Raw genomic sequence first — 12,613 nt, forward strand, 5'->3', positions numbered from 1 at the left:
AGACATATTTGTGAAACAGGAACTATTGAGGACTTGCTTATCCTGTCTTGGCAGAGTTTGGCCGTTGAGTCTGCCTGCATTCAAGTTTGCCCTGAAGGCCAGTTTTTTTTTTTATTCTTTTGTTTTTCTTCTCCATAGAGACTTTTCTTATTAACTTAAAATGTTTTCATGAAAGCTAAGCAAGCAATCTACAATGTATGGAGCCATTTGTCCATTTTCAAATATAAATATCCCTTTGATTTTCCTATGTTGATGGGCAAATATTTTTTTTCTCTTCTCTGCTATTCTGTATAAAAGCAGAATACAATTTCTGGTGCCAATTTTCTCTTTTCCATGGACTCAGTTTGATCAGCTGTGGTGCTGAATTTAGGAGGTGCAAATGTACATATGCTTGCCAGTTAAATGTGTGTGTGCACAAGCGTGCTATCACGCCTGTAGTGGCCTTGGTTTTTTTTTTTTTCCCTTACTATCAGCTTCACAAGAATGTTGGAAACCTCCAAAGGTTTCTTTGCAAACAACATGTACCCATCACTCCCATCAGGCTCCGGACCTCCTCTTCTTTGTCACTAATCTGTTTTCTAGCTGTGGCTTCTCCATCTTCTGTCTGAGATGAACTGTTTTGTCCTGCTTACTCTGTTGAAAGCATTGGTCACTAAGTTCGTTAGCATTATATCTGCAGTTCTTTACAACATTAATTTCCTTGTCATCCACATCTCTCACAGATCATTTAATAATAGAAGGAGAGCACAGCTGAATTTTTTTAATTGGTACATTCTCTCTCTCCCTCCCTCCCTCCCTCCCTCTCCATATCTCTCTCTCTCTCTCTCTCTCTCTCTCTCTCTCTCTCTCTCTCTCTCTCTCTCTCTCACACACACACACACACACACACACACACACTCAACATACACATGGGAGCTGGGGTAGCAGAAACAGGGCAGTCCAGGATTCAAGGACTGCCCTTGCCTATACATTTAAAACACGGCCCCTTCCACATTCCTGCTCAGCAGCACCCAGCGCCTGCCTGCACTGGTCATCATCTTCAGCCACAGGGGCCTGAATGGGTGTGTGTGCAGATGTCTGAACCCACCTGTGAGTAGGATTCAACCTCTGTGCTTCTGGGTCCTAGGTACATCAAAGGGGAGGGCTTGACTGAAGAACATTCCCTGAGTTTTTGGCCTGACACTTCTAAGCCTCTGTGCAGATCCTGCTGGGAGCTCTAACAGCTTTTGTTTTTCTTTGTTTTGTTTTTTTGGTGAAATCTAAGCTTCTTGAACATAGGGACTGGATTTCTTTTCTAAGTCCTCATTATCTTGCGCTGGCCTGACATTCACAGTGCGTTATTTGAAATGAGTTCGTTGCATTTACACCAACTTTATTTGAATTATATGACACAATGAAATGGAACTTTATTATGCACTCCCCACTCCTCCACCTAGGAATTAGGGAGAAGCAAATTTGTCCCCTAAGCTCTTTCTTGTCACGTTAATGCAGAATTCTTTCTGACATAATCCAGGCAGGCAAAGGGTTAGCATAATAAGGCCATGGTATTAGCTGGCAAGAAGTGTAACCAAATTTAGGTTAATATACAGAATATGAATTTCTTTGATAGACTTAAGAAGGCCAGGCAGAGGTTTAAGAAGAAAAATGGCTCCTCACATGAGTAGCACTTATTTTACATTAGACAGAGAAAGAAATTAGTCCCTGCCAGAGTCCCAGGCCTTTCTCTCATTCTCTCGCCAGGGCATCCTAAGAATAGCTCACCTACCCTACTATGGCCTCTCCTTTGAATGGTCACAGAGAGGCGGTGAAGATGAGGAGGACCTGGAGGACTGAGGTTGAACACTGGAGAAAGCTAGAAAGGGAGAATGGAAATGAAGAGTAGGGGGCTGGAGAGATGGATCTTGCAGAATTTATAGCGGCCACATGTCAGTTCACAGCCATCTGTACAGTCCCAGGTGAGCCAACGCTCTCTTCATACTACCTGTGGGCCCTGCATACACATGGTATACAGGAATACATCCAGGCACACACTCATACACTTTTTTAAAAGGGAGCACAGGATAGAGAAGAAAGGATGGGAAACAAGATTGAAAACAGGACAGGGTAGCATCCCCAAGGCTGCCCACACGTGGTACCTCACTCCATCTACCCCTCCCCCGGAGGCCAGAATGACATCACAGCCAGTGTGCCATTGCCACAAGGATTGGCGCCATGATTTGACTCTAAAATGTCTCCCACTGTCTCACGTGTTAACAGTTGTTTCTCAGATGGTGCCACTATTTGGAAAGGCACTAGAAGCTTCAGGAGCTGGGGGAATCGGTGGAGGAGGCAGGTCGCTGCTTTTGAAGGTTATGGCTGCTCTTTCTTCCTCCCCCTGCCCCACTTCCTGACTTCCAGGACATCAGCTGCTGTGCCACAGTAGACGGAAACCTTGAGGTAAAGTAGATGATTCCTCCCGTTACGCTGTTTTCCTCATGTATTATGTATCAACTGTCTACTTGTCATTGTGAGTCTCCAAGAAGGCATACTTTAATGATAATTAAAGATGTATTTTTTTTCTGTAGGAGAAAAGTTAAAGCTACATTTCTGAAGGGAGTGGACTTAATAAGCCAAGAGTACAGAAATGTGTGAGTTAAGAGTCTCACTGTACACACTGAGTGACCTCAAATCGGAAAGGAGACTTTGGCTCAAGCCTCAGCTCTAATTGAACTGGGCTGGGGCTGCAAAAGCCCCAAAAAGACTTTGTCAGGCCGCCTTTGAAAAAAAAAAAAGCATCAAACAACAACCAATCAAAGTTCCAGGAAGATTTTTTTTAAAGCTCAGAGTAAAGATAAAAGGAACTTAAAGTTGATCTAAAGCAAATAGGAGCTATAATGAGGAACCGTCCAAGCCTGCAAATGAAGGCAGGCTGTGAGGAAAGGCTAGAGCTTACAGACGAGGGCCAAAACCGTGAGATGGGGTAGCCGAGAGCTTGGCCAGATAAGATGGTGCAGGAAATTCAGGATTAAATTGAACCATGTCAAGTGTGTGTGTGTAATTCCCAGTTTGCACATCTGGACAAGTGATGACAAGTGGGCCCTTCATCCCTGCATAACAAGCAGATGGGCGGAGCTTTTTGACAGTCTGTCGGAAGAGCCAGAAACAGGACCGTGTGCTCCTACTTCCTGGGTTGTTTGTTTCTGTTTATTTTTTCACAACCTTGGCGGACTGCTAAGATTCACATGAAGTCAATAGAAACTTTGGGGCCAGCGAGGCTCAGAGCCCCAGATTCAGGTCCTCACTGTCCAGGGCTTGGGGTTCTTCACAGGAAAACTCTCATACTGTTCTTTTTATGGGTACTCGAGTACTAGGTATATAACACTCACGATGAGTTTTAGGAAAAAAGCATGAATCACTCCCACTTCTAAGATCAGTTTCTCCAGCTTAAAACGTAAATGAATCCAAGAACATTTCAAAGGTCTCTTTCAGCTCTGAAATTTCCTCCTTTCGTTACAGAAGATGAAGTTGAAGGTGTACAAAATAAAGACTGAAGACCAGGAGCTAGGTGCATGAGTGAGTTACATGAGCCTGAGCTGTGGAGGAATGCTGAGTGGATGTAACATCTATCAATAAAGCGCTGTTTAGCCAATCAGCTGGGCAAAAGGACAGGAAGTGGGAGGCGGATCTTCCTGGAGAGAAGGAGGTTTGGAGTTGGGGTGAGAGACTGTTGACTGAGGAGGGGGACAACGGGGAATTAATGGCCTGTTGATGGTTGTAGTGATAAATGTTTGGGAGTATAAGTATTATATGAGGTTTAGAGTATTTTGTGTATGTTAGATCTAGGAATAAGTTTGTTCAGTTTAGATTCTGCCCAGCGTGTGCTAGCAGCTTTAAAGTAGGCTTCAGACTCTGTATCTTAATTTAGCATCTTAGGCTGAACCGATACATTTTTTTAATGTAACACTGTGTCCTTTTCTATGTAACCAAAATAGTAAGGGCAATATCTACCTGATGGAGTCGTTGCAAGGACCAACTAAATTGTCTGTCTACCTAGTGCACAAACAGTGATTCTACAACCCACCGCAACATGGAAGGTACAACGAGGCAGAAGCAGAAGTTGCAGCATCCGTGAAGGCCAAGGCTAGTCACTGTTCTGCCAGAGCCTACAGATGCATGGAGCCCTGTCTCACTCAGCTTCTCAGTAACATCTGACCTGCGTTGCGTGTGTGCATGTGCGTGCGAGCTTATGCGAATGGGTCTCTCACTGAACCCAGAATTCGCCACCAGTTGGCTAGGTTTTCTGGGTAGCCAGCCTCAAAGATCTACCTGCCTCTGCCTCCCAGCACAGGGGTTACAGACATGCGCCATTGAGCCCAGCTCTTAATGGGTGCTGGGGATTTGAACTCAGGCCGTTGTGCTTATACAGCAAGGTGGTTTACCACCAAGCCTTCTCTCCAGCCCCTGATACTCATTCAGGAAATAGCTCCTCCACTCTGACCCTGCAGAAGCCCATCTCTGGCTTATCCCCCAGCTGTTGCATATCTGCCTCCTTTACTGACCTCTCGCCTTCTACCCAAACTCTACATGTTGGGTGCCTCTCAGGGGTTATCTACTCTTTCCCTTCTCCTTGTCCATTCATCGAGGGTCCCGTGCGTTCCTCTGACTCCACACACAATAGAAAGCCATCCTAGACATTTCCTCAGAGATCCAAATCCATACATTCGGCATCATGCTTGGATCTACAGCCAGAAAGCTTGCAAGGATCTCAAAATCCTCGTGCTCAAGACTGAACGGGAAAATTACACTCCCTCACGCCTTCCCTCTCTAGAGGTCTGGGCCTAAGTTATTGCTGGGACTGCATGTGTGCATCCTTTACTTGCAGTGCGTGATCTCCCCAGCATACAAACCAGCCCTGCTGGCTTTACCTCCAAACCTAGCTCCACTCCACGCACCTACCTCCATCCCTACAGTTGTACGCCTCTGTGTCTCCAGTATTGGCTCCTGGCTCCTTTCTTCCAGTTAGGCAATTCATACAATTAAAGTTAAACCAAATTACTTCTCATGTTTAACATTTAAATTGTTTTGTACTGTCTTTAGAATATATCCCTAATCTTTTATGTCCTGATGTTCTGAATTACCTACATCAATCTCCTTCTCCTCGGCTCTCTTTAAACATCCCATCTACACTGGTCTCTTTTTCAGTTCCTTAAAGTTAACAAAGTGCTCCTTCGCTCATTCCTTCTTGCTGAAATATCTTTCCCTATCTCTTTGCAAAATGGGCTTCTTTTCAACTTCAGAGTGAGGCAAATCTCCTCCTCATCCCCTCTTGTTCCTCATAACTTGCTCAGCCTGCTTCCTTATAGAAGCAGGAACCCAGGGGTGGCACCACCCAAAATGGCCTGGGCCCCTCCCCCACCAATCAATAATTAAGAAGATGTTCTCCTGGCTTACCTACAGCCCGATGTTATGGAGGAATTTTCTTAATTGAGTGTCCTCCTCTCAGATGACTTTAGCATGTGTCTGGTTGACATAAAATTATCCAGCACAGTATGGATCAAGTCAAGATCACAGACAAGAGTTCCCAGGTGGGACAAAGCCGAGCCTCTCCCTATAGGGTCTGGTTGGTGCTCAGATAGACAGTGCACGGCAAGATGCTGCCATTCCTACCCAAAGCTAGCCCCAGTGTGAAGTCATCATTTGGGAGAGAATCTGGTCCATTGAAAAAGAAAGCCTTCCTTTCCAGAATTCAGTCAAATGATGAGGCAGTAGAGTTACAAGAGCTCAGAACTCACAATACATTTTAGCTAGTTTCTTCATCAAAAGACCTACAAAACACCCAGGATGCTCTGGTCTTTGTGTTGGAAGGTCAGTTCAAGAGGCACTTTTGCTAATGATGGCTCCTCAGGTTGTTATATAAGCAGATATCTACTCTACTCTAAGTCTTAAAGCCCTTGCTTTCTCAATTTTTCCTACTGACATCTATGCCCAAGATGCTCGCCACTTACACTACCCACCTACTGCAGCAGCCCACTTGCCGTACCCACACGTGCCCTGTTCCTCCCTCACCACACCTCCATATGAGCTATCCCCACTAATGCTGCACTTCTATCCTTGTCAAAGCCCTGTGCCCTCAAGCTCAGCTCAAGTTGTAATGACCTCAAAGCCTTCCTAGATGCATATTTTCACTTTTTCTGCTTCCCAGTTATCAAATCCACTTATATCTCTCCCAGATGGGTATTAATCATGATTGTCTGTTCCCCACCAAAACCCAAAACTGTATGTCACTCAAAAAAGCAAGAATCTTACCTTACTTGTCTTTTATTCCTGTAGAATCTAATACTGAGCTCTATTGGGCGTTTGTTACAAAGGGTGTCCATTAGTGTCTTGGCACAAGTTACCACAGACTGGATGGCTCAAAACTACAGAAATGCATTGTCACCAGCTAGAAGCTATAGGGAAAAAAATTCAAGGTGTTAGTAGGGCCACGTGCCCTTTGTAATCCTCTCAAAGTAGCCTGTAGTTGTTCTTGACTGGTGATCACAGATAGCATATTCATCTTCATCATCACATGACACTCTTCTCTCTTGTGCCTGGGTCCCCGTGTCTTCTCTTAAAAGGACATAAGCTCTTATCTTAATAGTACAATAGCAGCAACCTTATTTCTAAACAAGGTCATACTCTGAGATACCGGGGTGGGGGCCTTAGATTTTAGCATACCTTTGAGAGGGAGGACATGGTTCAAACTGTAACTGGATGTCCACAGAAGGGAAACTGTCATCAAAGAGCCACTGAGAGATAGATATGTCTGAATCTAGAAACCATAAAAAACTCATCTACATCAAGGAAGGAGGGGGATAGAGTTTGTTCTTGAGGACTTTCAAGAGGGAACCAAGAAAAAACTGGGAGCGATGGGCAGGTGAAGACATGGACAAGATATTAACTATGAATCTCCTCTGAGCTAGACAGGCAGCCATGGACAGTCTGGTTAGCCTAGACCCGCAAGCTTCCTATGGCAAGGCGAAGGTGACCACTGACCACACCCTGGCCTCCTTCACCGATGTCCTTCCCTTCTTCCCTTGCTCTGATGGCTGCAGCTTGAGTCTCCTAATGGAGAATTTAATGAGACTTTCAGTAAATGGATCCTCGATTCTCGTTCTACCCCGAGTAATTATAAACCTCAGCAATTCTTTTCCCCTAACTCGCTGCTGATTTTCTAATTACTCTTGCTCCAAATAGGACAGTTAGCATTAAAATGAAACCACGCTGGGGTTGTGGGTTCACTCACATCTGCTTGGCTTATTTCTTTAATTTGACAGCATGGCTTTATGGTTGGGGAGCAGCAGGTGATCCCCATATTTTATGATGGGAAGTTTGTTCCCTGCCCCCCCCCCAAAACACAGGAATCCCTCACTATCATCAAGGTAGAACTCCAGTAGGAAAAAAAAACTCATCAATACATAGCCTCCAGATGGAATTAAATGTGTCTCAGAAAGACTACAGCACTGTCCCTCTGTACACACACACACACACACACACACACACACACACACACACACACACACAGTAAGCTTGGGATGAAGAGACAGGGACTGATAATGCAGGGAAGGAAAACAGAGTCGAAAGCAAAGGTGCGTAGACAACACAGGATTTGGTGGAGAAAATATTAGCATTGCCTCATGAAGATGTCTGGAGACATTGTGAAACCCTTGTTCCCAAGATAAACTGCCCCATGGTTACACGAACCCAAGAAATAGCGTTCTTCCTGTTGCTATTGCAAAATCTATGACCTCATTTGTCAAAAAGAGAAGCTTTCCAAGGAGATGTCGCTAGCAGAATCAGAGGTGTTTAATCAGCCAGGGATCCTCACCAACATCTTCCATCCTGATAGCTAAGTTTCCAAACCCCCGGGGCAAGCTAGGCTCATCTCTTCCTTCTCGTAGCTAAGTGAGAGCTGCCTACCAGGCACAGGATGGTGCTCACAGGCCTCTGTTCCCTCTCTCTGGCTTCTCACATTTTCATTGCCTACCCCAGAAGTCAGCCAGAAAACAGGAAGGGAATCTCGTGACTCATCTAGCAAAGGCAGGGAAAATATGGGTTGTATTTTCCCACCCTATAACCATGTATTATTATAAAATAGGCATAGGTGTAAAATATCTATAATACGTATCTTTTTCTTCATTGAATACTTTCCCCACTATACTTTAGAGGTAAAAAGTACCTGTACTTAGGATTCGAGAGGCATAAGGAAATGATTGTAGATGGAAGACTGGTCCCTTTCAGAGCTGTTGATGACACATGTGTCCTTGGTAAAATTTCTTTTTTCATCCTTATTATTCTGACATGTGGGATAAAGCAAGCCATTGACTTCCCTTTGTTGCTGTAAGACTTCAGGGAGTTTGCCAACATATAATCAGTACCAAGTAAATGTTATTTGAGGGAGAGGGGACTTGATCATTAATTCAACAAACAGTTCCTCAGAGGCTTGAGAGACGTTGGATGACACTGTCACTGACCTTGCAACATGTGTGGCTCTATATTTCTGCAATGCCATCCCCGGGCTATGCTGCCAGTGCCCTGGAATCATATCTATTTCTTTCTTCTCCACACTCCACACGTCTCACTGCTGTCAAAGGCAGTGTAGGCGTGAGCTGGTACGGCCTGAGGGCTCAGTTCGTCTTGTCTCCGTACCATCTGGCCTATGACCCATCATTAGTCCTTTTATGGTTCCTGTCTGAAGAAATGTCTTGTGTTTTGCCTACGGAAGATGGTTCCCTAATGAATGTCAAATAACAATAAAGCTTAAGTGTCTTCATCAGACACTTGAGCAGGCATCTGTCCTCCCAGCAGTAAAATATGCTGTGGCTCTGGAAATAGCTAAGAAATCAGAAAGTGGGTTTCATCTCCTTAGAGGAGAGCTGTGAATAATTTCAATCACTAACTCGGCTAGAGGAGGCAACAGTAGTTCTTTACGTGAGCATTTCCGTAGAAGGGTAAGGCCGCCAGAGACAGGCTAGGATCAGAAGACTAGTAGGGCCTCCTAGAATCTATGGTAACCAGCCAGGCAGGTTGGACAGACTCCCAGAGGAAGGCACGCCTCCTTTACAGTCTTAGCTCCAGGCTCCACGGACACCATCCTTGAGGACACTTCCTCCTAGAAGCAGCACACAGTCAACAGCCCTGGTCAGACTGCAGAGCACATGCTTACTCATCTAGAAGACCTCAAGTCATGGGGAATGCAATGCCAGGACAACAGCAGCCTCTGTCCTATGTCTTAGACATCCAAGAGCTGATGAATCACACCCAGAGGTCCTGGAAGGACATGAAGACCAGAATCAGAAACAAACCTTAAAACCAAATAAACAGAAAGGGAAGATACTCTGGTGTAGATTTGGAACCTGTTGGTCAGCTTCAAACCATGATCCAGCCAACTGGTCGACTCGGAGGTGCAGGGACACTGAATCTCAGTTTTCTAAGAAGGGAAGTTCAGTGAAAAATTGAGGCAGAAGTAGAGGGCAGGAGTTGGTGGGAAGATACGATGCACAGTGTAGGAAGTGAGTAGAACATAGCCGAGGCTCTGCAAGCAGGAGCCAGAAACAGTGAAGGCTGAGGAAGGGCCCCAGTCACTGAGGTCGGCAGCGACTCACCAGGAACACCAGAATTAAGGAAAGCTCAAAAGACAAGTCTATGGTGTGTGCATTTGTGTGTGTGTGTGTGTGTGTGTGTGTGTGTGTGGTGTTTGGTTTGTCAGTAAGTAGGGTGTATGTGCGTTCTTTTTTATGTACGCACATATATAACCTAGAGGTTGACATTATGAGGGGTGAGGGGGGTATGTGGGTGTGGGTATGCGTGTGTTTGGCGTGTCAGCAGAATGCACATGTGTTCTTTCTCATGCAGGCACATTTGAACCCAGATTTGACATTATGATGTCTTCCTCCAGGCTCTCTCACTGAAGGCATTTTTCAGGCTGGCCATGAAGTTCCCAGGGTGCACCTGTCTTTATGGCCTCCAGCACTGGGGTTGTGAGGTGTGCCGTGACACCCAGATGAATCTGAACTCACGTCCTCATGTTTGCACGACAAGTACTTTACCCACTGAGCATCCCCCCAGCAGACCATACCTCTTCTTTTGAGACTCATGGGGTTTCTGTGGCCAGGGGATATTTGTTTGGAGAGACAAAAAGTTAAACTACTGAATCCAAACAGACCACCTACAGAGGTCGGATTGCAGACACAGTGATACCCTAATCAGAACTTTGCAGAAAGATAAGACCCGTTGAGTAAGAAGGGCTGGCAGAGGACGGGTGTTCTAAAGGGCTGATTCACCTGTTTCTGGAAACCAAGCCCTATCTATGATCTGCTATCCGCAGGGTGAAGATCCGGTGAAGACGGCGATGCAATTGCAGTTCAAATCTGAAAGCCTCTGAACAGGAGGCAGAGGTGAGGAGTGATGTGGCAAAGAGACGGTGTAAGCTCCAGTCCAAAGGCAAGAGGCTGGCACCTCGGTTCACAGGGGAACAAGAAGGGGATTATCTCCTGCTTTCTCCATTTTGTTGTTGTTGTTGTTGTTGTTGTTGTTGTTGTTGTTGTTGTTGTTGTTTTCAGGCCTTCAGTGAGTTGGATGATGGCTACACACCCTGGAGAGCTGTACACTCTACTAGGTTAACCACTTCAAGTGCTAACCTCATCAATAAACTGTCACACGGACACACTCAGATACGGTTTAATATGGATACCCCGTGATCCAGTCAGGTGGCACATGAAGTCAACTGTCCCAAGTGCTGAGCAAAGGTGATGCCCAGGAGTCGGTAGCCTTCGAGGCACAGGTAGCTCTCAGGATTTCTCCGAGTTATTCTGTGGATGCTTCTCGGCCTCAGTTGTTTGGCCCGAAAGCAGAGTCTGCAGTCCACGCAGCACCAGGGGGCCGCCTCAGCAGAACTGGAGTTAACACTGGCCTCAGCCAAGCCACAGCCAAGAGCAGCCTGTGCGCTGGCACAGCATTAGAGTGCACTTCTTCAAGGAGAGGGTTTTACACTTACTTCCCTTGCATGATCCATTTACTCCATTTCTGCTGGCAGGAAGAAATAAAGAACACTTAGCATGCGTCCCTTCCAATGGCCTCTCCCTGTGCATTTTCCCCCATCAGATCCACTTCTAATGCTCAGTCTTCTCCTTACAAGACGCATCTGCAGAGCAGCTAATGTGCATCAATTCCCTTTTACTGTATCCCACTTTCTGTTGCTTTAGATCCTAGAATTTATTATAGAGATACTGGGAATTGTTAAAGAGAATGGAGCTGTTTCCTCAGCTGTTAAATGGGAAGTGGGCATCTTTGAAGCAAGGGGGCTTCTTTCTTCTGCCCTAACAAGGCCAGAGCAATGGAAACAGTGGCATCTACCTCCCTCTGATCTCCTTCCCATTGGTGGGAAAGCTCAGTCTGCCCCCACCCCCATCACTCCCCTGGGACTGGTCCATTGTGAGAATTTGGGGCTGGAGATGGGGTGGGGGTGGGAACTGGGTAAGGAACTTTTACGATACCGTGATGGAGGCTTTTGAGCAGAAACAGACTAAACATATTTCCCCGTTGTGCTTTTGAACCCAAACAGGAACAGCAGGGGTGATTTTTATGGGTTACAAGGGGGATTGGCTGACAACAGTTTTGCTTTTATAGAAATAAAACTATTTTCAAGAAGTTTTAGTGATACGTGAGAGCAAAGCCCAGGCTAGTCCCCAAAAGCCTTGCTGTCAGCCCTGTCAGGTGCCTTTGCTTATCTAGCTGGGAGAGTATGTTTCTTCAGAGAACAGCCACTCGATGAACGATATTCACATTTTGAAGTCATGAGGCCCTAAGATAACGAGATAGTAGATTTTTTTTTTGAAGTTTAATCCTATGTTCTTTCTAATCTTGGTTCCTCAGTAATTTGTTTCAAATCATTCATCTTTGTATTAATCAGTTTTATTTCATAAGGTTTATGAAATTTATTTTCATGGCACGGCAAAGGGCCCGTAGGATAGCATCACAGACCTTAACGTGTCTGCTAAAGTCCTGTTTACTTATCCTTTGCCCTGGACAATATTGCACATTTGATTAACATTCAGAACTTGTCATTCCACATTTGTCACCGGCCTTGGAAGACTTGAGCATCACAAGAACAGGTTCTGACCCATGGCCAGGCTCCCAGTGTCTACTGTTTCCAACCCAGAGAGCAAATTAGCCTTTCAGAAAAATCTGCTGCCGCAAGAGCCCTTTGCATTCCAAACTCAGGGGGCGTGAAAAGCTGGGGAGCTGGTCACACAAGCATAAGGACCTGCATTTAGATTCACAACACCCGTGTAAAGTGTTGGGCTTAGGGGTTGATGCTGTGTCTCCGGTGGCAGTGTTTGTATGCTTGAGGCCCTAGGTTCAGTTTCCAGCACTGCCAGAAAAATAAAATAGGAGGTAGATCCCTTAGACGGCCATCACGGCCTTTCCAGACTCGCAGGTCTCCTGACACTCTGCTCTCTGCCTGTCTGCCTGATGAGCGCTACTGGCCGCTCTTTCTGAAGCTGTCTCTGGCAGCTGCTGCCCCTTGTGCCTTTAGATCTGCTTGCCTTCACCCTCTGACATCAGGCACCCATAACAGCCATAGTGGCCAAGA

The 12,613-nt window shown here is 45.7% G+C and overlaps 1 long non-coding RNA gene across 1 annotated transcript; it reads left to right on the top strand.

Moving 5' to 3' along the window:
- The first annotated feature begins 2,285 nt into the window (after positions 1-2,285).
- Positions 2,286-2,795, top strand: LOC311580521. The gene is made up of 2 exons (XR_014773489.1): positions 2,286-2,436; positions 2,565-2,795. It is a non-coding gene; the product is annotated as an uncharacterized lncRNA (long non-coding RNA).
- The last annotated feature ends 9,818 nt before the right edge of the window (positions 2,796-12,613 follow it).

This window comes from Acomys minous (assembly GCF_964271855.1).
Source record: "Acomys minous genome assembly, chromosome: 13".
NCBI classification, from domain to species: domain Eukaryota; kingdom Metazoa; phylum Chordata; class Mammalia; order Rodentia; family Muridae; genus Acomys; species Acomys minous.